Source organism: Schistocerca americana, chromosome 7, assembly GCF_021461395.2.
Source record: "Schistocerca americana isolate TAMUIC-IGC-003095 chromosome 7, iqSchAmer2.1, whole genome shotgun sequence".
Taxonomy (NCBI): Eukaryota; Metazoa; Arthropoda; class Insecta; order Orthoptera; family Acrididae; genus Schistocerca; species Schistocerca americana.
This window is the reverse complement of record NC_060125.1, coordinates 415958428-415983266: the sequence shown is the minus strand read 5'-3', so window position 1 is coordinate 415983266 and position 24839 is coordinate 415958428.

Below are 24839 nucleotides of genomic sequence, written 5' to 3'. Positions count from 1 at the left end.
ATGAGATGTATTCCGTTGGCAATATGAATCCAGCAAATATAACAGACGTGTTTTCCTGTGGAGAAATCGGTTGACCTATGACCTTGCGATCAAATGTTTTCGGTTCCCATTGGAGAGGCACGTCCTTTCGTCAACTAATCGCGCGGTTTTGCGGTGCGGTCGCAAAACACGGACACTAAACTTATTACAGAGAACAGAGACGTCAATGAATGAACGGACAGATCATAACTTGGGGAATGTAAAGAAAGTAATCTTCTCACCCGTAGGAAGATTTGAACGCAGGACCTCTCGTTCCGCAGCTGCTCACGTTAACCACGGGACCATGGCGCTCCTTCATTCACACTGTCCTTGATGTTGCCTATCTTGCACATGGACTACTCAGTTTGTATATTTTGCTTATTTTTTCCATAGTTCCACACAACTTCTTCCTGTTTTCTCGGTTGATCTGTGTTTCGTTTTTCAAGGTCTATCCACTGTGCCAACTTATAACTAAATCTGAGGGGGGTGCGATGGGGAGGTTCCCTTGTAAGGAATAACCAGATGCGCTTGAAGTTCTCTAAGGATGTAGATACAGCAATACAGAATAGCCCTGTAGGCAGTACAGTTGAAGAGGAATGGACGTCTCTAAAAAGGGCAATCACAGAAGTTGGAAAGAAAATTGTAGGTACAAAGAAGGAAACTGCGAAGTCATGGGTAACAGAAGAAGGACATCAGTTGATCGATGAAAAAAGGAAGTACACAAATGTTCAGGGAAATTCAGGAATCCAGAAATACAAGTCGCTGAGGAATGAAATAAATGGGTAGTGCAGGGAAGCTTAGACGAAATGACTGCATGAACAACATGAAAAACTCGAAATAGAAATGATTGTCGAGAGGACTATTCAGCAAATAAAAAAGTCAAAACAACCTTCGGTGAAATTAAAACCAAGGATAGTAACATTAAGATTACCACGGGAATTGTATTGTTAGATGCAGACAAGAGAGAGTATAGGTAGAAAGAGTACATTGAAGGCCTCTATGAGGGGGAAGATTTGCCTGATGTGACGGAATAAGAAACAGGATTCAGAGGATAAAGGGGATCCAGTATTAGAATCAGAATTTAAATTAGCTTTTGAGAACTTAAGAACAAATAAGGCAGAAGCAATAGATGACATTCCATCAGAATCTCTAAAATCATTGGAGGAAGTGACAACAAAACCACTATTCACGTTGGCGTATAGAATGTATGAGTCTGGCGAGGTATCATTTTGCTTACGGAGAAATATCATCCACACAACTCCGAAGACTGCAGGAGCCGACAAGTGTGACAATTATCAGACAATCAGCTTAAAAACTGATGACATTGCTATCCTGAGTGAAAGTGAAGAAGAAGTAAATGATCTGCTGAACGGAATGAACAGTCTAATGAGTACACAGTATGGACTGAGAGTAAATCGAAGAAAGATGAACTTAGTGAGAAGTAACAGAAATGAGAACAGGGAGAAACTTAATAACATCAGGATTCATGCTCACGAAGTAAATGAAGTTAAGGAATTCTACTACTTCGGCATCAAAATAGCAAGTGACGGACAGAGCATGGCGGACATCAAAAGCAAACTAGCACTGGCGAAAATGGCATTCCTAGCCAAGATAAGCCTACATGTAACAAACAAAGGCCATAATTTGCGGAAGAAATTTCTGAGAAAGTACGTTTGGAGCACAGAATTGAATGGTAGTGAAACATGGACTGCGAGAAAGCCGGAACATCAGAGAAACGAAGAATTTAAGGTATGGTGCCATAAATGAATGTTGAAAATTTGGTGTACTGATAAGGTGAGAAATGAGGAGGTTCTGCGCAGAATCGGAGAACTGGCAAGGAGAAGGGACAGGACGATATGAGATCTGTTAAGACATCAGGGAATGACTTCCATGGTACTAGAGGGAGATGTAGAGGGCAAAAACTGTAGAGGAAGACTGAGACCGGATTACATACTGCAGATAATTGAGGGTGCAGATTGCAAATGCGGTTCAGCGAAGAGAAGGTTGGCATAGGAGAGTAATTTGCGGTAAGCCTCATCAAACCAGTCAGAAGACTGATGACAAAAAAAAAAAAAAAAAAAAAAAAAAAAAAAAAAAAAAAAAAAACCGAAAATCTCTTCCTTTCTCGAGTTTGTTTACGTCTCGAACTGAAGCAGTAAGTCAAGAGATGCAGTAAATGTGGCATGAGGTAATGTGAGAGGCCAACCAGTGATCTCCCAATGTGAACTTAAGTATTCTAATATAAAATGAGGAAATGAGACACTTAAAGTAGTAAAGGAGTTTTGCCATTTGGGGAGCAAAATAACTGATGATGGTCGATGTAGAGAGGATATAAAACGTAGACTGGCAATGGCAAGGAAAGCGTTTCTGAAGAAGAGAAATTTGTTAACATCGAGTATAGATTTAAGTGTCAGGAAGTCGTTTCCCGAAGTATTTGTACGGAGTGTAGCCATGTATGGAAGTGAAACATGGACGATTAATAGTTTGGACAAGAAGAGAATAGAAGCTTTCGAAATGTGGTGCTACAGAAGAATGCTGAAGATTAGATGGGTAGATCACATGACTAATGAGGAGGTATTGAAAAGAATTGGAGAGAAGAGGAGTTTGTGGCACAACTTGACAAGAAGAAGGGACCGGTTGGTAGGACATGTTCTGAGGCATCGAGAGATCACAAATTTAGCATTGGAGGGCAGCGTGGAGAGTATAATTGGTAGAGGAAGACCAAGAGATGAATACACTAAGCAGATTCAGAAGGATGTAGGTTGCAGTAAGTACTTGGAGATGAAGAAGCTTGCACAGGGTAGAGTAGCATTGAGAGCTGCATCAAACCAGTCTCAGGACTGAAAACAACAACAACAATATAAAATTAAATTGTGACGAAAAGCGTGGATCTCAGTCTGTTGATTTCGGCACGTCTTTAATGCTGCATAGTGTAATTACGCTATTCACAAATATTATTTGGTGTAAGTAATGAACAAAACTGGGCTAAGAAACTATTTTTTACGCTTTGCTAGAATGAGATTAACATGTCAGGAAAACGTCTATGGAATTTGCTAGTATTGGAATAGATTTTCTCATTGAATAGCTTTTTTCTTATCTTTTTGTTGATCTGAAAAGCTCAAGTATACAGGTTCATCATTTGGTCTTTCTGTAGGTTATACAGTATTTCTGTGATTTTCTGAATGTTCACGAATTTGTGTAACATAAATAACTTTGAACAGACGTTAACTACAGACGTTAACTCCAAATGTGTAACATTTACATCCTACGCTACGTTTCACCAAGAACTTCCTCTTCAAAACAGGAAAACACCTGTAACCATTAGAAGGTGGCTGTTTCCCTCTAGCTACGCTCTTTACGGTATCACACGTGTAGCTCGAAAGGTTGAGTGTCTTAAAACGTGCTTCAGCAAATGAGGGTGATGAGTAGCTAGTGTTGGCGCAAGCAGTGTCTCGTCTAGTACCGTTCGGCGGCCCGTGTCGGGTTCCCAGAGGAGCTGGCCGGCGTCCAGTAAACAGGCGGTCCCGTACTAATAGGCTAGTTCTGCGCCTCCCGGGCAGCGATAACGGGTCGGCAAACTCCACCACCACCCCTTCTCCGGCGCCTTCCTCCCCCTGACGTCGTTAGCCGATAGCCTGTTGGCGCGCCGCCTTGGACCAGCACTGCTGACGCAGGGCCAATCAACTGCGATCTTCCCGCATCGCCCCCACCATCAATTGCACCAGCACCGAGCTAAACCGTGCTGTCTTTCTCTAGACAGCCCTTCTTTTGCAGATGTTTGCCTTTACCAGACCGACGTAAAGTACTTTACCAGAATCCTCCTCCGAATGTGTAAGTAATTACACTCCTGGAAATTGAAATAAGAACACCGTGAATTCATTGTCCCAGGAAGGGGAAACTTTATTGACACATTCCTGGGGTCAGATACATCACATGATCACACTGACAGAACCACAGGCACATAGACACAGGCAACAGAGCATGCACAATGGCGGCACTAGTACAGTGTATATCCACCTTTCGCAGCAATGCAAGCTGCTATTCTCCCATGGAGACGATCGTAGAGATGCCGGATGTAGTCCTGTGGAACGGCTTGCCATGCTATTTCCACCTGGCGCCTCAGTTGGACCAGCGTTCGTGCAGGACGTGTAGACCGCGTGAGACAACGCTTCATCCAGTCCCAAGCATGCTCAATGGGGGACAGATCCGGAGATCTTGCTGGCCAGGGTAGTTGACTTACACCTTCTAGAGCACGTTGGGTGGCACGGGATACGTGCGGACGTGCATTGTCCTGTTGGAACAGCAAGTTCCCTTGCCGGTCTAGGAATGGTAGAACGATGGGTTCGATGACGGTTTGGATGTACCGTGCACTATTCAGTGTCCCCTCGACGATCACCAGTGGTGTACGGCCAGTGTAGGAGATCGCTCCCCACACCATGATGCCGGGTGTTGGCCCTGTGTGCTTCGGTCGTATGCAGTCCTGATTGTGGCGCTCACCTGCACGGCGCCAAACACGCATACGACCATCATTGGCACCAAGGCAGAAGCGACACTCATCGCTGAAGACGACACGTCTCCATTCGTCCCTCCATTCACGCCTGTCGCGACACCACTGGAGGCGGGCTGCACGATGTTGGGGCGTGAGCGGAAGACGGCCTAACGATGTGGGGGACCGTAGCCCAGCTTCATGGAGACGGTTGCGAATGGTCCTCGCCGGTACCCCAGGAGCAACAGTGTCCCTAATTTGCTGGGAAGTGGTGGTGCGGTCCCCTACGGCACTGCGTAGGATCCTACGGTCTTGGCGTGCATCCGTGCGTCGCTGCGGTCCGGTCCCAGGTCGACGGGCACGTGCACCTTCCGCCGACCACTGGCGACAACATCGATGTACTGTGGAGACCTCACGCCCCACGTGTTGAGCAATTCGGCGGTACGTCCACCCGGCCTCCCGCATGCCCACTATACGCCCTCGCTCAAAGTCCGTCAACTGCACATACGGTTCACGTCCACGCTGTCGCGGCATGCTACCAGTGTTAAAGACTGCGATGGAGCTCCGTATGCCACGGCAAACTGGCTGACACTGACGGCGGCGGTGCACAAATGCTGCGCAGCTAGCGCCATTCGACGGCCAACACCGCGGTTCCTGGTGTGTCCGCTGTGCCGTGCGTGTGATCATTGCTTGTACAGCCCTCTCGCAGTGTCCTGAGCAAGTATGGTGGGTCTGACACACCGGTGTCAATGTGTTCTTTTTTCCATTTCCAGGAGTGTATTTTCGTAACCAGGCACAGTGTTTTCTCTCATTTCAAACGCCCATAACGTTTAAATTTGGGTAACATAGGAAAGTCTATTCACTATGAGAGTTCTTCCTACATAAAGGTCGAGTCATGCTAGATGTCATCGAAACGAAACGGAGAATAAGCCAATGTCAAATAGAGATTTGTTTAACTCAGACGGAATGTCACTTCGCTTAGTCCAGCATCGAGCGATTAAAGTGAGGCAGTAATGTACCGTCCTGAATACATGAAGTGGGAATATGGCATTACAATCAAGAGAGTAGTAGATGTAAAGTTCTTTAATGACCAATATTAAATTCATAATATGTGTTCTTAATAAAGTTTTCGTGGTAAGAATTAAAGAACAGCTTAAAAGACATCCAAACATTTCAATGTATAGACATTTATTTGCTGGAGAAGAACACATGTATTTAAAGGCCAATATGTAGAGCGTTTTTAACAAATCCATTGTATTCGGTGTCATTTCTATAACCCAAATAAACGAACCCCTTCCGACCAACCCATCTAACAGTTTTAACAGTAGAAATATGGTCTTACCATGACACCTGCTTCATTAGCGTTTAACCAGTTTTAAGCACCGTGAGCTAGGGGAAGCGAATACAATAATGAAAATGGTCTATGGTCCGGGTTTGATCCAAGGCGATGCTTAAATTTTGAATAAACATCATCAGCAATGGCGGTGAATGACTCAGTTCTGCTAATGGTCTTGTCAAACAGGGTGGAGGAGCGAGCAGAATTTTAAGGCGGCCTCTTGCCCTTGGGGTGGGAAACTGCATCCAAGAGACGGATGACTCAAGAATGGTCAACAACGTGAGACACCCATTGTGTATATACATGGCTTGTGGCCTGTATTTTGTCATCTCCTTACTGTCAAGCCTTGCTTATTAATGCATTATATGAGAATAACAATAACTTGAAAACGAGCAAAATTCTGCGAGTCTGAATGACGTAGGGAAGCTATAGAATCTTACAATGGAAAATCTAAAGCTTCGGTCCAGATAGAGTGTCGATCTGTGAAATAAAATAAAAAGAAGATAATAATATGCGGTTAGGAAACTATAGTATAATATCAACACTGGCAGAAAAAAAAATAATAAGGTTTCATTATGAATAGGAAAGTAAGGGCAGAAAGTGATTTACCGAGAAGAGTGATAGGGTAATTCCCATCACAGGCGACACTGAGCTAACGCCAACGACAAAAGTTTGAGGCACGTACGCCGACGTCAGAACAAGAAGGTTAGGTATAAAGGTAGTATATGAGGATACTGAGCAGGTAATCAAGTATGAAAAAGGATATGATCATCTAATAATAACTGGGACTGGAACGCTGTAAAAGGGGAAGGGATATAAGACAGAGTTACAGCAGATTATGGGTTCGGTGGTATGAAAGAATGAGGAGGAAGAATAATTTAGTCCTGCAAAAAGTTACGGCTAGTAATAGCTATTACACCCATCTAAAATAAAAATAAAAAGGTAGATGTGCTACAGAAGTACCGGATATACAAAACTGCGAAGTGTAACCAGGAGAATTTACACTCAGACCACAATTCAGTGATTACAATGAACAGAAGTAAACGACAACAGTTTCCAGCATACCATAGTGGTGTAGGGAAGTCTAGAAGAATAATTTGATCTTGGACACTTGAGCTCAATCAAGTCGGAAAACAACCTCATAGTGGCCTACATAAGCCATGTATGCTACAGAGCATACCAGCTGCACGAGGTTTCCAGTACCCTCTCGCTATCTTGCGCCACCTGCTTAGTCGGGCGTTTCCTTAAAATTACCGATTTCAACTGAACCGTAAGAGTAATGAAAGTAATGGTAATTACGTTTACAGTTGAACTTCATTTTACCATTACAAGCACAGTGGTTTCGTAGTACAAAGGTTATTGAAAGGGAAATATTTAATAGTTAATTTGTTATTCTTAAAATCCACAGTATTTTGAAGTACAATTTAAACAAACGTCAGTTTTACATTTTGTATGGGCGAGAAGATATTATTTTTAAATATCAAGGACGATTTTAGTCAAAATCTCTTTGGTGTGCTTTATGCTCCATCTTGGGGGGCGTTGGATAATTTAGGGGCTGATTTCCTACTTGATAGTGCACAAGATTCCAAGAACAGTTTGTTCGTCCCAACTTCACTTACACTATTGTGGCACGTTGTGAACAGTTATTGCCTTACACCCTGTAGAATACAGATCGGCATTATCAACATAGATAATTCTTCAAACGTAAAGGTAACTTTAGGCGTACCCCGAGGGAGAGCAACATTGCCAATTCATAAAATATTCAGATGACATAGCTGATAATGTGGGAAGCTTCTTGAGGTGGTTCGTAGATAAAGCTTTTACAGCAATGATCGAAGGGCAGTAGGACATAGCCGCTTGGTGGCGGAATCGGCAGCTATTACTCAATGTAAATTAACGTCGTTTACAGTGAAAATTTAGGTGGATAGATCAGACTGATTACGCGATTGTCGAACAATCATAGGAACGTTTCAGCTCCATTGTATAATTCGGAATGTACGTACAGAGTGATTTGCATTGGAGCAACCACATGTATGTAATCGTAGGAAAGGCAGATACCAAATAGGTTTATTAATAGAACAATGAATAACAGTATTACAGTCATGAAGGAAGTAGCTTGTAAAACTGTCGTCTGACCGATACTTGAACAGAGTTCGTCAGTCTGGCACATGTAAGGGTGGAGTGTTCAAGAAAACATGCATGTTCGAAAAAAGAGCAGTGCTACATAGTTTAATTTGGAAAGAGCGAAAGCGACAGGGAGATGTTCATTCATCGACAGTGGCAGAAGTTACAAGAGAGGCAATGTGCATAACGGCGTGGTTTACTGTACAATGTTAAAACTCAGTGCACTACAACACGAGCGTTCTAGAAGCCATGCCCGATGGTCGGAGGTAATAGCGTGGCGGTACATGTGAGGACTATAGTTATTTATGTACGGCATCAGGTATACGTCACGTAATTCTATAACTCACTTAGCGTCTATAGATACTTAATGTCCTTCTAGTTGCAGAAAAACACGCTCGGCCAGGGTTCAGTTGATGAAGTGGTACTGCAGCTGCTGCCACTGTAAGAAAATGTGGGTCCGCTTTTCAGTAAAGATCACGTAAATTTGCTACTTCTTGGCGGATTAAACCCGTGTGCTGCACCGCGGTTCGGACCCGGTACATTCTCATGCAGTTTTAATCTACCACGATATTTCATATCAGCGCACACTCCCTGCAGTGCAAAAAACTCGTTCCGGGAACAGCTCCCCCCCACCCCCCCTCCCTCCCGCCCGGGGCCAGGCTAAACCATGTCCACGATATATCCTTTCTTCTAGGAATGCTAGTACTACAAGTTTTGCTGGACATCTTCTGGATAAATTGGAATGTAGAAATACTGGCGGAAGTAAGGCTGTGAGGGTGGGTCGTGAGACATGCTTTGGTGTCTCACTGGGGAGAGCACGTTGCGAAAGGCAAAGATCCTGTTTTCGAGACCAAGTCTGACATACACGTTTAGTTAATGCACACTCCTCTGCAGAGTGAAAAATTTGATCATGGAAGCACTTATAATTAACAGATGCCTATCATTTCTTTAGTGTTGCAGTTCTTGCCAAGCACTGCTAAAATTAGACACAGGAAAAACTACACATGCTACCTGACAGCCATCTTCATAAATGGGTGCTTGACACTTGTGAATAATACTCCTGAACACACTTTCTCGATCGCGGAATCAGCAGCAACGATCAGTATAACTATTCTTGTCATTTGATGCACTTCAGCTCAAGATATTAAGAATCTTGATCGGCGACCTAACACACACGAAAGCACATGTCGGCCACTACCACCCAACTCCTACAATGCATACCCTTCTCAACGCCCTCAACTCTTAACACACTTTAGCATCCTCTGCGCAGTGAACACAATTCAGCTCACCAGAACCTATGCTGTTAAATCCGCCAAGCAAGGAGATGATGGGGCGGGGGTGGGGGGCTAGTGAGGAAGGTACCTTGTGCCCTCCATTGAAAATATTGTAATCTAGATAGTTAAATTACCTTTTAAGAGTTTAAAAAGGAATGGTTTTTAATGAAATCTTTTACCAGATGCTATAAATACTTTAAATTTGTCATTTAGACTTAATCCAAAAATTTAGGTTTAGTAGATGGTCACCTTCAACAATAAACAAACATGTTCATTTTTTTTCAAGTTATGAACATTATTTACACATCAGCAGCTCTTAAAACAGTATGCTGCTAGTAAAGGTCAGCTACAATTAAAGAATTTTCCATTTTGTAATATTTTTGTGGTTGCCATCAGGCACCCCTTGTCTGGTACACAACGTTATTGAAAATGGACTGATGCAGTTTAGAGAGTGCTGAAAAATGTTTTCAGTTTCTGAACCACACTTACACATCAGTACCTCTTTAGAAAGTGTGTTGTTAGCGTAAGTGAAGAACAACTACTGAATTTTATTTTTTAACTTTTTTAGGATGACACAAAATACCCTCCCGGTAACGAGCGTTATAGAAAATGCCTTGGTATTTCTAGGGTTAACAATTAAAATCTGTGTCTTGACAGTCGCGTCGGTACTCAGCTACGGGTGGCACCCGGATCCAATGTCGATGACTATGAAGATTCTGCATGAGGCACCTTGAGCAACCAACATCAAGGAAAGGCAACGCCACCATATATGTTGGTACTCTGAGAAGCCCTTGAGAACTTTAGATGCAGTGTACAAATAAACTGTCGCGCCTTATTCATCACCGGCCAGTGTGATCTAGCGGTTCTAGGCGCTTCAGTCTGGAACTACGCGACCGCTACGTTCGCAGGTTCGAATCCTGCCTCGGGCATGTATGTATGTGACGTCCTTAGGTTAGTTTGGTTTAAGTGGTTCTAAGTAATGGAGGACTGATGACCTCTCATGTTAAGTCCCATAGTGCTCATATTAAGTCCCATAGTGCTCAGAGCCATTTGAACAATTTTGAGCCTTATTCTTCAACCAAAACGCCACTACATCGCAAATTTGACCACCACTGTAGGGATTGTGAATACTGATCAACATTAGACTCTGATCTCCGTCAATTTGCTACAAAAAGTTACAGTGCTTTCCTAGAGGATTCAGTCTAAACATTTGTTTTCCCTACTTACATCTCCAAGGCGGTAAAACTAGACAGATTAAAACTCACACGGAAGCTTTCCAATAATCATTCTTTCCGTGTAGTATTCACGACGGACATAGATGCAGATGTAGCCCAAACCGAATTACGAGATTTAAACGTGGGTATCTCCTGCAATAGCACAGTTAAAAGTTAAAACTTGATACTATAATGCAGAACATAGTATACGATAGTATGTGCAACTTTGGTTTGATAATGTTCAAGGACATTCATTTTATAAGGATTTGAATTTTTAATTGCCAGTATACACATAATGTATCTTAGCTCGTAACATAAACAAGCATTAAAGCTGAAACATTATAGCTTACATCTGCGTAAATGACTGGTAAAACTTTTGCAACAGAGTTTTGTTGAAGCTAATCGATATTTTCAAATTAATTTTTCAGTTTTATTTTAACCGAGACAGCTCTATTTTCCTCATATGGTAAAGGAAAGGTTTTGGTGGACACGAGATAAATAAAAGTGTTGCACAGGATTTTTCATGAAGTTATTTTTAAGAAATGTGCCACATTTCAGGATATAGACTTTTATAGTTCCTGAGAAATGGTACATAATATTTTCGAATAATCACTCCACGGGAAATCTCATTTGAAGTTCTTATTTCAGTTTTTAAGAACATCGCCATACCTTTAGTCAGTGATGCTCTCAATATCCATAATCTTCGTGCTCTTCCTTGTCTTCCAGGAGTATTCTCTTCCCTTGCCTGCTTCGTGAAGCCGACTTGTGCATATTTTTTTCTGCTGCTTGGGCTTCGTCAAGCCACGCTCCATCGATGTTTCTGAGTATCTTCTGTGTGAATGAACCTGGATAGAAGCCTAATCTCTGCAGTCACTCACCTTCATTTCCACTATTAAACACTAGAAAGGCATCACATGCACCTATCTTCACAACATATGAGGACAAAAATACTGTTTTTGGACAACGCATCCATAGAGGGTGATTGTAGCTCTCATTCATATTTTTGTGTTTTCCCATGTACACACGTTTTTTAGGCCTTCAGGAGTGAGTAGCTCTCAGAGAATAGGCGTTACAACATTCAAAACAGCCAGTGGCAAGCGATGCTTGTGGCTGTATGGTCATCTAGTGACATGTATCTCAAGATATTTGCTCCACGATATGTTTCGGGAGAACTACTGAGAATTTTCATTTAAGGTAGTCCTGTGGAAGAATATTGACCATACTGCTTGCTGCATTTATTTCATACTATATGCCTTTTCCCTAGTTGCTTTACCATAATACATTTGTACCGTGAGATATTTGTAGTGTGAACTTTTGTCTGTCAGTTGGTTAGCATCTCCCAGTGGCTTTCCACTTCTAATTTCTTTCTCTTCATTCCTTTCTCAGCCTTCTAAATACATTATCAGCCCGTTTCGACTGTGTCACCGAAAACTTAACAGAAAAAGCGAATGTGTGAATGACAGCGCGAAAAATGGTGGCGTGACAGGTGCACACGGCCAAAGAAAAATGTTTAAAATATATTTGTGAGCAGATTTAGATAGTTAAAGTTCGACATGTTATTCTTAAAACATCAGTCTAATAAATAAAGCGCCGGCCGGAGTGGCCGAGCGGTTCTAGCCGCTACAGTCTGGAACTACGTGACCGCTACGGTCGCAGATTCGAATCCTGCCTCGGGCATGGATGTGTGTGATGTCCTTAGGTTAGTTAGGTTTAAGTAGTTCTAAATTCTAGGGGACTGATGACCTCAGCAGTTAAGTCTCATAGTGCTCAGAGCCATTTGAACCATTAATAAAAAAAGCTTTCCTTTAATTTGCGCCTATGGTCACAATCAAAGTCCTGATGCACTGCAGCCAGCATTAGGACCTTGATTTTATGAGACAGATCTGATGATGGTCATTAAAGACCGAAACCGGTAATCTGTTAAACAGAGAAGATTGTGACCATAGACGTAAATTACAGGAAACTTATTACAGATACAGGTCACTGTGTTTTTTCGCGACGATGTCACAGCTTGTGAAAATAAAAAAAGCAATAAAAATCCGGTTTTTTATATTATTTTCCCTACGTGTGACCTTTACAGTGGTGCACGACGCACCCTGCAGCACACGTGAATTTACTGGTGCGGTACAGACGTAGATACAGGTGAGTGTATACAGGAGGGCACTTTTCACTTAATACAAACGTATGAAGAATAAAAGACTGTCTGGCTAAAATTGGTACTAGGTATACTCTATAAAGCATTGTATATAAGTATTCTATACTGTTGTCTTATTATGTTATATATATATATATATATATATATATATATATATATATATATATATATATATATTTATTTATTTATTTATTCGCATCCTTAACTGAAATTTATCACTTCCATTCACTACTGATTAGTGCTTCTTGGCGCCAGTTCGGCAGATTATAGTACACAGTGGTAACGAGACACTAGTTTCATTCACAGACGCAATGCGTGCACTTGGGATTACAAACGTAAATTATCGGGTTTTACAGAGAAGAGAATTCGCCACCCGCCGACAGCAGACGGTAGACGCCCTTCTAATGACGGAAATCCCTCCGGCGAGGCCCAGCGGGACGCCCTACGCTACGCGCGCGAATCTGGCGCCGTGCGTCGTTGCGCACTGGCGGAGTTAGCAGGCAGGCGTACAATGCAATTTGCAAGTGTCTCTGGCGCTATAAACCTCGTGCGCCGGCTCCCAGATTTCCGGCGTCGCGGCGCCTTCGGTAACAGGGCGGCGACACACGACCTACCCCCCGGTGACGCCCGCTACCCCGACCACCCTCGTCACACCCGGGGCGCCCTGTTTGTTCTCTGGCGTACGCAGTAGCACCGCTGTGCCCCGCCGCGGGAAATTGTGAGGGTGCGCCGCGGTCCCAGGTGTCATTAGTTATTCTGTCGCTGCCGTGGCGTGTAATGGTGATTTATTATCCGCCGCAAAATAGGACACGGCGGGAGCGCTCTAATCTTTTCCTCGGGCACGGTTTAATATGTGTAGCATCGATCTCGTTTACTGTCTAAACGCCTCTCTATCTCTCCCCGTCTCTCTCTCTCTCTCTGCTTTTCCCTCCGGGAGGTAGAGAACCAAGTTAAAATTCAGTAGGGGGTCAACGACCTATCAATTTGGCTTGTGAAAACCGAGAGGAACGAAAATTTTGTGGCACAAACATTTTTTACTATGTCGAGCCTCAGTGACACTGATTGACGAAAATCGTCGGAAAACCTATCCGATCGCTTCTTTTTCTGTTTGCGCTACGTCAGGTGGATAGGCAAGGGGGAAGAAACTCTCTTGTATATAAATGAGGCTAAAGTTTAAAGCTTAAATGTGACAGACATTATTGTGGAAGGGACACTAGTTTATCTGAGGGAAAAAAAGGCTTCACATTCACATCCAGTAAATTATGAAAGTAATAGGAAAATTGGTTATAAATAGCTGTATTTGTGCATAAACTTGTATTATTTGGAAACTATAGAATTTAAAAAACATATTCGTAGATCACAAATGGACCGTCAAGACGACCACAGCTGTCACGAGCATCTGGCAAAAAAAAAAAAAAAAAAAAAAAAAACAAATCTTTGTCTTCTGCCTTACGGCGGGTCTTGTCATGGGGGAAGCCTCGTCAGAGGGGTCCCTCGCATGAGCGTCTAGGGAAGTGATTCCAGTGGTGGTTACCCGTTGCCTTCCACTGATGAAGTGAATGATAATGAGGACAACACAACACACAGTACCTGAGCGCAGAAAACCTCCGACCCAGCCTGGAACTGAACACGAGCCCCTTGGCGTGACAGACCGCCACGATGTCCACTCAGCTATCGGGACAGACACGGACGTACTACGCAATGTCCTAATGGAGGTGATTTTCCGTTATTTTTCTCAGACCGTAATGGGGATGAATGATGATGACGAAGACGACACGACAACACCCAGTCATCTAAGGGCAGGTGACAATCATTGACTCCGCCGGGAATCGAACCCGGGACCCTGTTGCTCGGGAAGCGAGAACGCACGGCGGGACCACGAGCGGCGGACTGGAAATATACTACTGGCCATTAAAATTGCTACACTACGAAGATGACGTGCTACAGACGCGAAATTTAAACGATAGGAAGAAGATGCTGTGATATGCAAATGATTAGCTTTTCAGAGCATTCACGCAAGGTTGGCGCCGGTGGCGACACATACAACGTGCTGACATGAGGAAAGTTCACAACCGAATTCTCATACACAAACAGCAGTTGACCGGCGTTGCTTGATAAAACGTTGTTGTGATGCCTCGTGTAAGGAGCAGAAATGCCTACCATCACGCTTACGACTTTGATAATGGTCGGATTGTAGCCTATCGCGATTGTGGTTTATCGTGTCGCGACATTGCTGCTCGCGTTGGTCGAGATCCAATGACTGTTGGCAGAATATGGATTGGGTGGGTTCAGGAGGGTAATACGGAACGCCGTGCTGGATACCAACGGCCTCGTGTCACTAGCAGTCGAGATGACAGCATCTTATCCGCATGACTATAACGGAACGTGCAGCCACGTCTCGATCCCTGAGTCAACAGATAGGGACGTTTGCAAGACAACAAGCATCTGCACGAACAGTTCGACGACGTTTGCAGCAGCATGGACTATCAGCTCGGAGACGATGGCTGCGGTTACCCCTGACGCTGCATCACAGACAGGAGCGGCTACGATGGTGTACACAAGACGATCCTGAGTGCACGAATGGCAAATGTAATTTTTTTGGATGAATCCAGGTTCTGTTTACAGCATCAAGATGGTCGCATCCGCGTTCGACGACATCGCGGTGGACGCACATTGGAAGCGTGTATTCGTCATCGCCATACTGGCACATCACCCGGCGTGATGGTATGGGGTGCCATTGTTTACACGTCTCGGTCACCTCTTATTCGTATTGACAGCACTTGGAACAGTGGACGTTACATTTCAGTTGTGTTACGACCCGTGGCTCTACCCTTCATTCGATCCTTGCGAAACCCTACATTTCAGCAGGATAATGTACGACCGCTTGTTGCAGGTCCTGTACGGGCCTTTCTGGATACATTTAATGTTCGACTGCTGCCACGGCCAACACATTCTCCAGATCTCTCACCAACTGAAAAGGTCTGGTCAATGGTGGCCGAGCAACTGGCTCGTGACAATACGCCAGTCACTACTCTTGACGAACTGTGGTATCGTGACCAGTAGTGTACATGCCTTTTCTTAAACCACCAATAACTACAGCGCAACTCTCATTTTAAATAGACTTCAAGTAAATCTGGAAAATTTGAATTGAAAAGTTAAGGTTCTCCAATAAAAGTAGAATCACTCTTTTGTAACCATCTTCCTTTCGTTTTGAGCAGGAGATGCACGCAATGATTTACACCCCTATACTGCAAAATCGTATATATTGTGCAGTTACAGTTTTCATTTGATGCTTTTAAATTTCATTTTCGGGTTTCTTCATTTCATGTAGTAGATCGTCCAATAAGGAAGTAGTCGCGTCTAACAGGAACCCGTCGAGTATATGAACTTGAAATAAATGCTTCTAAGCGCGAGTCATGTAATCGACCCCACTCACAGTCTAATTCTGGAACAAAACATACCTGGAGAAAGGGTATTAACTGAAAAAAAAGAGCGTGCTGAAAACTAAGGTCTCCGAGTTTTCTGTGCGAAAAATCTTAAATTTTTGAAATGAATGAAACGTTTTTAACAATCTGTTGCTTTATTTTTCTCAACATAGCGAACACATTTCATTCGGTAGGACGACGGTTCAGTCCCGCGTCCTGCCATCCTGATTTAGGTTTTCCGTGATTTCCCTAAATCGCTCTTGGCAATTGCTGGGATCGTTCCTTTGAAAGGGCACGGCCGACTTCCTTCGCCGTCCGTCCCTAATCCGATGACACCGATGACCTCGCAGTCTGGTCTCCTCCTTCACAACAACCTCAATCAACATTTCTCTCAACGATAGACCACCTTTGATGGAACCACAATCTCACCTCTGCTTGCACCGCTTCATCACTGTCAAAGTGAAGTACTCGAAGGTGTTCTTTAAGTTCTCAAAATAAATGATATGTCGGGACTGTGTGGAGAATGATCGATGAAAGTGAACCCAAAACATCGGACTGTTCCAGAGACCGCAACGATCGTGTGTAGTCTGACATTGTCATGCTGAAGGAGAAGGTGCTCCATAGGTGGACGAACAATTCCAACTCGAAATTCTATTGCAGCACACTGTATCTCACGGACTGTGATAGTTGCTCCACACACCGCCATGTTGCACGCTACAGTTCAGAGCCATCTAGCGACGGAGGGGTGCAAACATGTAGACACAAAGAATAAGGATGTAGAATGTTAATAACGTTTGTTTTATTTAACGTCACAAACTAAAATTTCGGGGAGTAAATTCGCTTTAAGGGAAACATAGGCCTGCTGCTTATCTCTCGTTGAGGTATATCTTCCCGAAAGAAGTAGCTACTTGAGGAGTAAATCAACGAAATTATGAAGAACTGTAAATAGTGTCATATGTTGAGGTGCTCATAGGGTATTGACTATGGTGCTAGTAGCCACACATTTGAAGATCCCTATTTTAGTGTTCACTCCTGAAAAAGTAATTTATTTAGCGTAATATTGTGCGAAAATCGATAAAATTGTAATGAACTGAGTGAAAACTGTAAATAGCGTCATTTATTGATGGTCTTATTAAACATTTATAGCCGCATATCCTGACATGTGTATTCATGAAATCGATAAGACATCAGCAAACCCATTTTTGTGTGTGTTGTAAAACATCAGTGAATTAGTCGTGACATCCGTATTTAAGAGAATCTTCTTAAATAGCGCAGGAAAATCAGGAAATAGCAATGGAATATGCATAATCTTAAAAAAATATCGGTGAAACTTAGCCACTAAGCTGTAAATAGCGTCGTATGTTGAAGAAAATTTTGTGGGTGCGGAAAATTTACGAAAACTAGGTCAATACTGCTTGGTGCTAAACCATGCTGGAAATCGGCGATAATATCTGAATTTACTGAAGCTGCTGCTACTGCTCCAGTGAGATATACATGAATAAATACCGTCTCGGGATGCGGGGAAGACACTACAGTCCTTTGGCCGGCGATGGTGGGAGTGTGCCAATAGCAGCTCACACTTTTTTGGTCAGAAATTACAATAATAAAAAGTGGCAGTTACCACTGTATGCTAAAGGTATTTGGCACATGGTAAACATGAACCCACTAAACCATTTTGCCAATAAAATGTGATTACAATGATCGTCATTGGCCATTAATTATTGCCCAAGTAAGCAAACCATGCACCTCGGTGAACAGTTTCTTTTCACAAGGGTCATTAAATTAGTCTAGCGTAAGTGACTGGTTTGTTTACTTAAGGAAAACAATGTCCACTTTAGTCAAAACCGGTACAGCAATAGATTTCACTTTATATGCTACGAGCGCTACTGTCGTATCATGTGCTGAGGCAGCCGACAAGTATGGGTATGTGCGTGAACCAGGCCGGTGGGCCACTAAAATATCCTTATGCATGGTCTACACAATCACCAGCCTTCATGTTCAAAGCCTGACTTTTTGCAGTTCGACAACTACAACACTATATTAAAGACAGCTAGATATTAGCTCTTCCATGATGATTGCTTATCTACAGCTGATTTTACCTCTCCAGAATTACTTACTCAGGAGTGAGAGGTGCCCTTTTATTTCAAAATAACTCATGGCCATGTGTAATAGTATACCGACTCAACAGAATTTTGTAAACTACTGTGAACAGATATCGTAGATGTACCCATGGGAAGCTAAGAGGAGCAATGGATTTCCTAATAAGCTGATATATTGTAACAGTCTGTAAGAGTTTACCAGTGTATTCTGTAATGATGGTCTGAGTAGTAGTGAAACCATGTATTATTACATTTTTCCCCCTGGTATAATATGACGACAGTGCCACTTATTTCTATTAAAAGCAGGGAATATATTTCCAGTTGTCAGATGCTGTTAGTCCGTGAAGTATGCTCAGATGGATCCTGGTGTAGAATATTACCTACAAGTGGAAAGTAATTGAGCTCGCACAGAATTGTACCTATCTCACAACTGGTCATAGCTGATGATTTGCTTCACTGCAACTGTGTTCACTAAAATGTTTGTGGCACTGATACTAGTTTTATGTGTCACGAAACCTGAAAATAGTTCATTTAATCATATTTGAGGCAAGCATAAACAATCTGCCTGTGTAAGGTTAGAAATTAAATGCATTAGAACATTATAACTGTATGGCATTACATGCAGTGAGTGTGCTAAGCAACCATATAGGGAAAAAAAGGGAACCAAATTAACTGATTGAACAGTAAAAGGCTGGCAAGATGCCGCATAGAGGCTGGGCCAGTTAAGTCAGCGGGCATGGGGCAGGATACTCAAATAAATTGGAGCGAACTGTGAACGGAGGTGGGGAGCCACTTCGCTGCCTGCAGCGACATAGCGACTTGGAGTACCCCGTGGTGGAAGGGGAGGCTGTATCAGCGCTTGCTTAAGCAAGTGAAGGAATAAGGCCACAAGCTGACCACTTTAAAATGAAACTTGGAATATTCACTGAAAACGTTGCAATTACCTCCAGAGATGCTATGAAATATGTAAAGGCAACGTCTACATCACAATAGTGAGATAACCCACTAAAATTATTACGGTGTGTATGAAGTTATTGTCAGTAACTTTTTTAATATTTATATTAAAAAGTGTTTTAAAATCTTGAACAAATGCATGGGCACACTGTAAGTGCTTATCACACTTCATTAAGTAACTGTTATCAGTTAGGGAATGACCATATTTCTGTTGTTCTTAGACAGATACAAAATTTTTTATTGAGAAATTTATTAAAGAATATATGTAATAATGTCAAAACAACGATGTGAACTAACGACAGTTGCAAGCATGAGAGTTTTACACCATTATCCTATCAACCTCAATTAATAAGAATTTTAGTAACATAACGTTCGTAAGACTATAATCTGAGTAGCTTAAGACAGTGGCGCCAAGATAATTACAGCCGTCAACTTATCTCGACTTCTACAGTTCAGCTTGAGGTGTATAAAATTTTAATAAAGTCTATTTATGTTTAAGATTTAAAAAGATAATATCAGGACGCTACAAAACCAAATGTTATACATTTCTGAGATGTGAAAATGTTGTTTTATGTTTACTCTTATAGCTGGTGGTCAAGTCGGAAGTTGCTACATTCTGTAATGCGGAAGGGGGGGGGGGGACACACATGACAAGGTTTTTGAACAGACAAGCAGAACAAGATGGTTCTTCTCACGATCGGTGAGCATCGTTCTTGGTAATGTTTATGCGGCCAGAGAACCGCTTGGGTTTGTTATTCGAGGCTTAGCAATATTTCGATGTGCACCAGTTCAGGAGAGGAATATTCTGGTGAGCACCGGTTTGCGACTCAGAAGTAATTTGGCACTGGAAGTGTTAGCTGGCATACACTCAATGTCGGCCTACCGATGACTGAGCATTTTAGACGTAGTGAATTTCTGACAGTACACATACTTGTATGCACTGGATGAAACTAAGCACTTTTTTGCTGTTTAAGTGATTTAATGCACCGCTAACTGCTTTTAGTTAGCATTGGTTCCTGAATGATTTGAATGAATGAATTGTCAAGAGATATTTCCTTGCTTGTTCCCCATATCATTATACTGCAGGGACCTGTTGAAAATGTTTTTATTTGAAATTCTCAATCTACTTATTAATTTGTTTGCTTATTTCGCTGATACGTCTATGCTAATTAAGGCGCCTGACGAATGATGAGTGCTTCCACAAGGTGTTAAAGTAACAGTGCATGACATAACCTCTCTTGCTCAGACGAGCCACATTAAAATTTAAGGTCATGTACTCGTCCTTCGTCCTTTGGTGGTTAGGAAGCGACGAGTGAATGTTCACTGGCAATTAATATCGAATTTAATTTTTAACAAGCCCCAAGTAAAGTTGCCACTGATTTCAACACCCTCGAAACTAGCACTTTTCTATTAATTCGGAAGTGTAGATACAGAAAAGGAGGCAAAGTCTCCTGAAAAGCTATAAAGACTCAATGTGTTACCTTCGATATCTATGTAGTACTGAAAATGTACATTTTGTGTATAGGTACATTGACGAGGCCGTGAGCAGATCCTCCAATTCGATTCGCCACGTGCACCGGACTATAGCTAGAGGACTCCAGAGGAAGCAAAATGGTTACTGGCCGCATCGGCATGCACTCACAATGCCGACGAGGCAGCAGCCCTTTATTCAATATCGGAGCTTCACACCACAGTGCAACGACTATGGGAATGGCTTTCATATATGTGAGGCGACACATGTATATATAGTGTTGCGGAAAAATGTCAGCCGTTATATCTGGACGGCACGTAATATCCCATCTGGGTCGAGAGCAGAAGCAGCTGCTGCCACTGTATCGAAAAACTATGATTACCAAAAGCTGGTCGATAGATAAGGAGACCGGCAGTTAAGTCCACCGCTAGATTTCACTGTAAAAGTTCCTATCAGCACACGCAGCAAGAAAATAAAGCAACAGCGTTTCTGACAAATGTCAGATTGTTGGGATTAGTTCTTTAATTTACCCAAATAATCCACAGAATGAATTAATTCATAATTTGAAAAAATAGTACGAAGTTTTACGAATTACAGTCCGTAGTTTTTAGTGTGGCAAACAAGACGTTCTGGCAGTAATTCTGTCGATATACCATACTTGTCGGCAACAGTAATAAGCATTAAAGAGCTGTGGTTTAAAAGATTAAAGTCCTTACCGTCTAGTACACTGTGTTTTTGTTTAAGTTGTGTAACCAGTTGAGTTTCGTTTTATTTACAAGGAATCTTCAGTGAGTATTTTTAACACATTACACGATTTTTTTTGCACTTAGTAGTTACCGTTGGCAGATATAGAGTATAGATTTAACACATCTCATTAAAACTTTTATACTAAGATGAAAAGGTACCTACAGATCAGCGTCCATTTCATTATTTGTAAGTGAAACTGCTTTCTTTCTTGCGGCAAACTGATCGACAGCTTGCAGTTTTAACTGAGAACATTGGTTTCGATACATGTAGGAATTCAACTGCTGTTTTCTGCAAAATATCTCCGGCTTCTATCTATGTCATATATATATATATATATATATATATATATATATATATATATATATATATATATATAATATGATGTGTCATGCAGCGTAACTTGCTGTGACAGTGCGAGAGAGAGACAAAGATATTGTTTATTACTCTGTGGCGGTCAGCGCTCACATAATTATTCTTAGAATATAGAGTTTTTTGTTCTTGTTAAGAGTAATTTTAGGAGACGAGAGCCATTCTTGTGATGTAAAAAATCGACGCTATTGCGAGTTTTTGATTCACATTGTAAAATATAAGTGTATATGGAAGGAAATCAGTTAATAGAACAATAAAATATTGTTCATTTCAAGAAGGTACGTCTTATTATACACCCAGCGATATACTGCTATTGTGGTTTACTAATAAACACCAGCTGGAGAACAATTCCGACGGGAGCGTTCAGTTCTAGTGAAATAGTTCCATGTTTTCTTCGTAAAAGAAGTCACTTCATGGATCGTTCAAATCCACAATAGTAACTGGACATTTCTCAGAACTGAAAGCAATCAGATTGCTGTGCAACAGAGCCCCGAAGAATATTTCTCCGTACTTTGGCTACCACTTTCAGCTCAACGCGGTATCTGCAGCATCTGGAGCAGATTTCTACAACAGCGGAAGCGTGTAATCGCTATCAGTTTCACACAGCGCCCTGTGTACGCTGTATGTATTTACCCACAACAGTGAACATATAGTTACTCACACACATAGAAAGACAATACTAGGTGGTGTGGGGAAACATTTCAGTATAAATGCCCTGTAGAGCTAAACAGTAATTAGCCTAGTAAGAAAGGAGTCTTTATAGATGTCTACCGTTAGACAGGACACGATCCTGATACAACACTCATAGTGAACCTGCAATATAACTATGTTAGTAATTTAGTAATTAATGTTTCATTGTGTATATATATGTCTAGTTTTATAGAGTAACTACATTATGGTCCTTTGTATGTTTCATGCTAACCGAACGTGCGGGAGTATCTTGTGAAGAGAACGAGTGCGCCGTCCCAGCAGCCGAGCAGAAACTTCATAAAGGCCACATTTGAATTACTAGCTTTCTTGAGCATTTATGCATTGTAGTGACCTTTCATGTATTAATTTTCTAAGTATAAATAGTGTTGCTATATTACCTTTACTAGAATTCCAGTATTTCAGTAGATGTAGTAAGACAATATTTTATGTGTTATCTATGTACTGTGTTTGTGTCACATTGTAACGTGTACATTAACAGCATTAAGACATTATCGTTTTTTGCGTGTGTAAAAGTTTAATAGTCACTTTTCTAGGACTTATTTAGAGGAGAAACTGTCAATTGCTCATTTACATGGTGATAACTAGATCTATGTTCAAAGCCAATAAGCAAGCACGCATCACAATGCCCCAAAATTAATTAAATAGTGTGAATGCATCGTCAACTAGTGCCACAGAATTTAATACCGCCGTAGTTAGCGATATGTCGATTACGGCTGAGCACCCAGCAATATTTAATGCGCTGCCGCCGTCGTCACAAACGGTTGCTAGTTCCGACATGCATATGTCGAAAGAAGTCCAGAGAAACATGCAGCAACCAACAAACAACATGAATTTCATCTCTGACACAGACGCGTGCGAAAACGAAATGACTGTACCGAAAATTGTGTCGGTTCAATCCTCATTAAGCCCAGTGCAATCGCCAATTGCTGAGAATACCGATTTGTTATCCCAGCTGATGTCAAGTTTGACTGTCATAACACAAGGGATTAAAGCATTGGAAACCACGCAATCCACGTTTGCAAATGACATGAATCGTAGAGTCCAGGCATTGGAAACCGCGCACTCTAATCTTGGAACGGCACATTCCACGTTTGCAAACGACATGAATCGTAGATTCCAGGCATTGGAAACTACGCAGTCCACTTTTGCAAATGACATGAATCGTAGATTCCAAGTATTGGAGAGTGCGCAATTTAATTTGGCTCAGGAGCAATCTAATAAACTAAAAGAAATAAATTATAAGATTACTGAAAAATTCCAGAGTTTGGAAACAAAGCAGAGTCACTTGATTGCCAGTCAGGCACAACTCATAGTTACACAAGAACAACAGTATCAGGAATTAACAAACAAATACAAAGACATCTTATGTCGTCAAGATACACTAAATCATCAAGTGCAAGAAGTTATTCATGTACAGAACACTATTGCGCAAGACGTGAATACAATTATGCACGATAACGAGCAAGATGTCATTGAGCTTACTCGGAGGATAGACACTCTCAGTCTCGAAGGCGAGAAACACATAGAGAAACTTTTCAATGAACTTAAGATCGCATTCTCTAAGGACATTGAAGATTGGGCGAAAGCGCAAACCGAGACAGTGCGAAATTATGTTGACAAAACCTTGAAAGAAACGGTTTCTAACGTGCAAGTTAACAACGAAGCTGCACAAGAACAACTTAAAGCACAAGTTAAAGAGATTAAGGAGAATATAGGAGATGAATTTCCTGCTGGGAAAGCAAAGATAGAAAATACATTAAAAGCATGCCAGCAGGGTCTAGTTAAAACTAGAGGGGCACATACTACTTGCAGTTTATCAAAAGCAGACATTATTCCTGATGAAACCAGTGAAACCGAATCCATGCAACAATATCCATGTATTGGTGCATATTTACGTAATCTACCAGAAACAAATTATCGAGATTATCATTCACCGCGAAGTAGCCACCAGAATACACCTGTGACTATGAATGAAGAAAAAATGCTTAAACATCGTCAATTCCAGATATTTATTCCCGAAAGGAAGTCGATCAATCCCGTGGTATTTATCAAGCAATTTAAAGGGATATTGCCGCGAATGTGGACTGAGCAACAAAAAATTATGTACGTTGCAGGATTTATACATGGAGATGGATTGATGTGGGCGTCAGAAGCATCCGATTGGTGTCAAGATTATGACCAATTTGAACGCGCCTTCTTGCGCAAATACTGGAATAAGGGAGTACAAGAAAGACTACGTAAGGAAGTTTTTGACCCACAACCTTTTTCTTTCAAAAATGGATCTTTAAGAAAGTATTTCGAGAAGTATATAAATAAAAGCAAATACTGGTATGAACCAATCCCGACGCGGGATATCATTCGAATATTAAAGGGCAAACTTCCACTTGAAGTTAAGGAAAAACTTCTACATGTGCCTGAACAACATGTGGAAGATTTTCTAGCCACATTGGATTCAA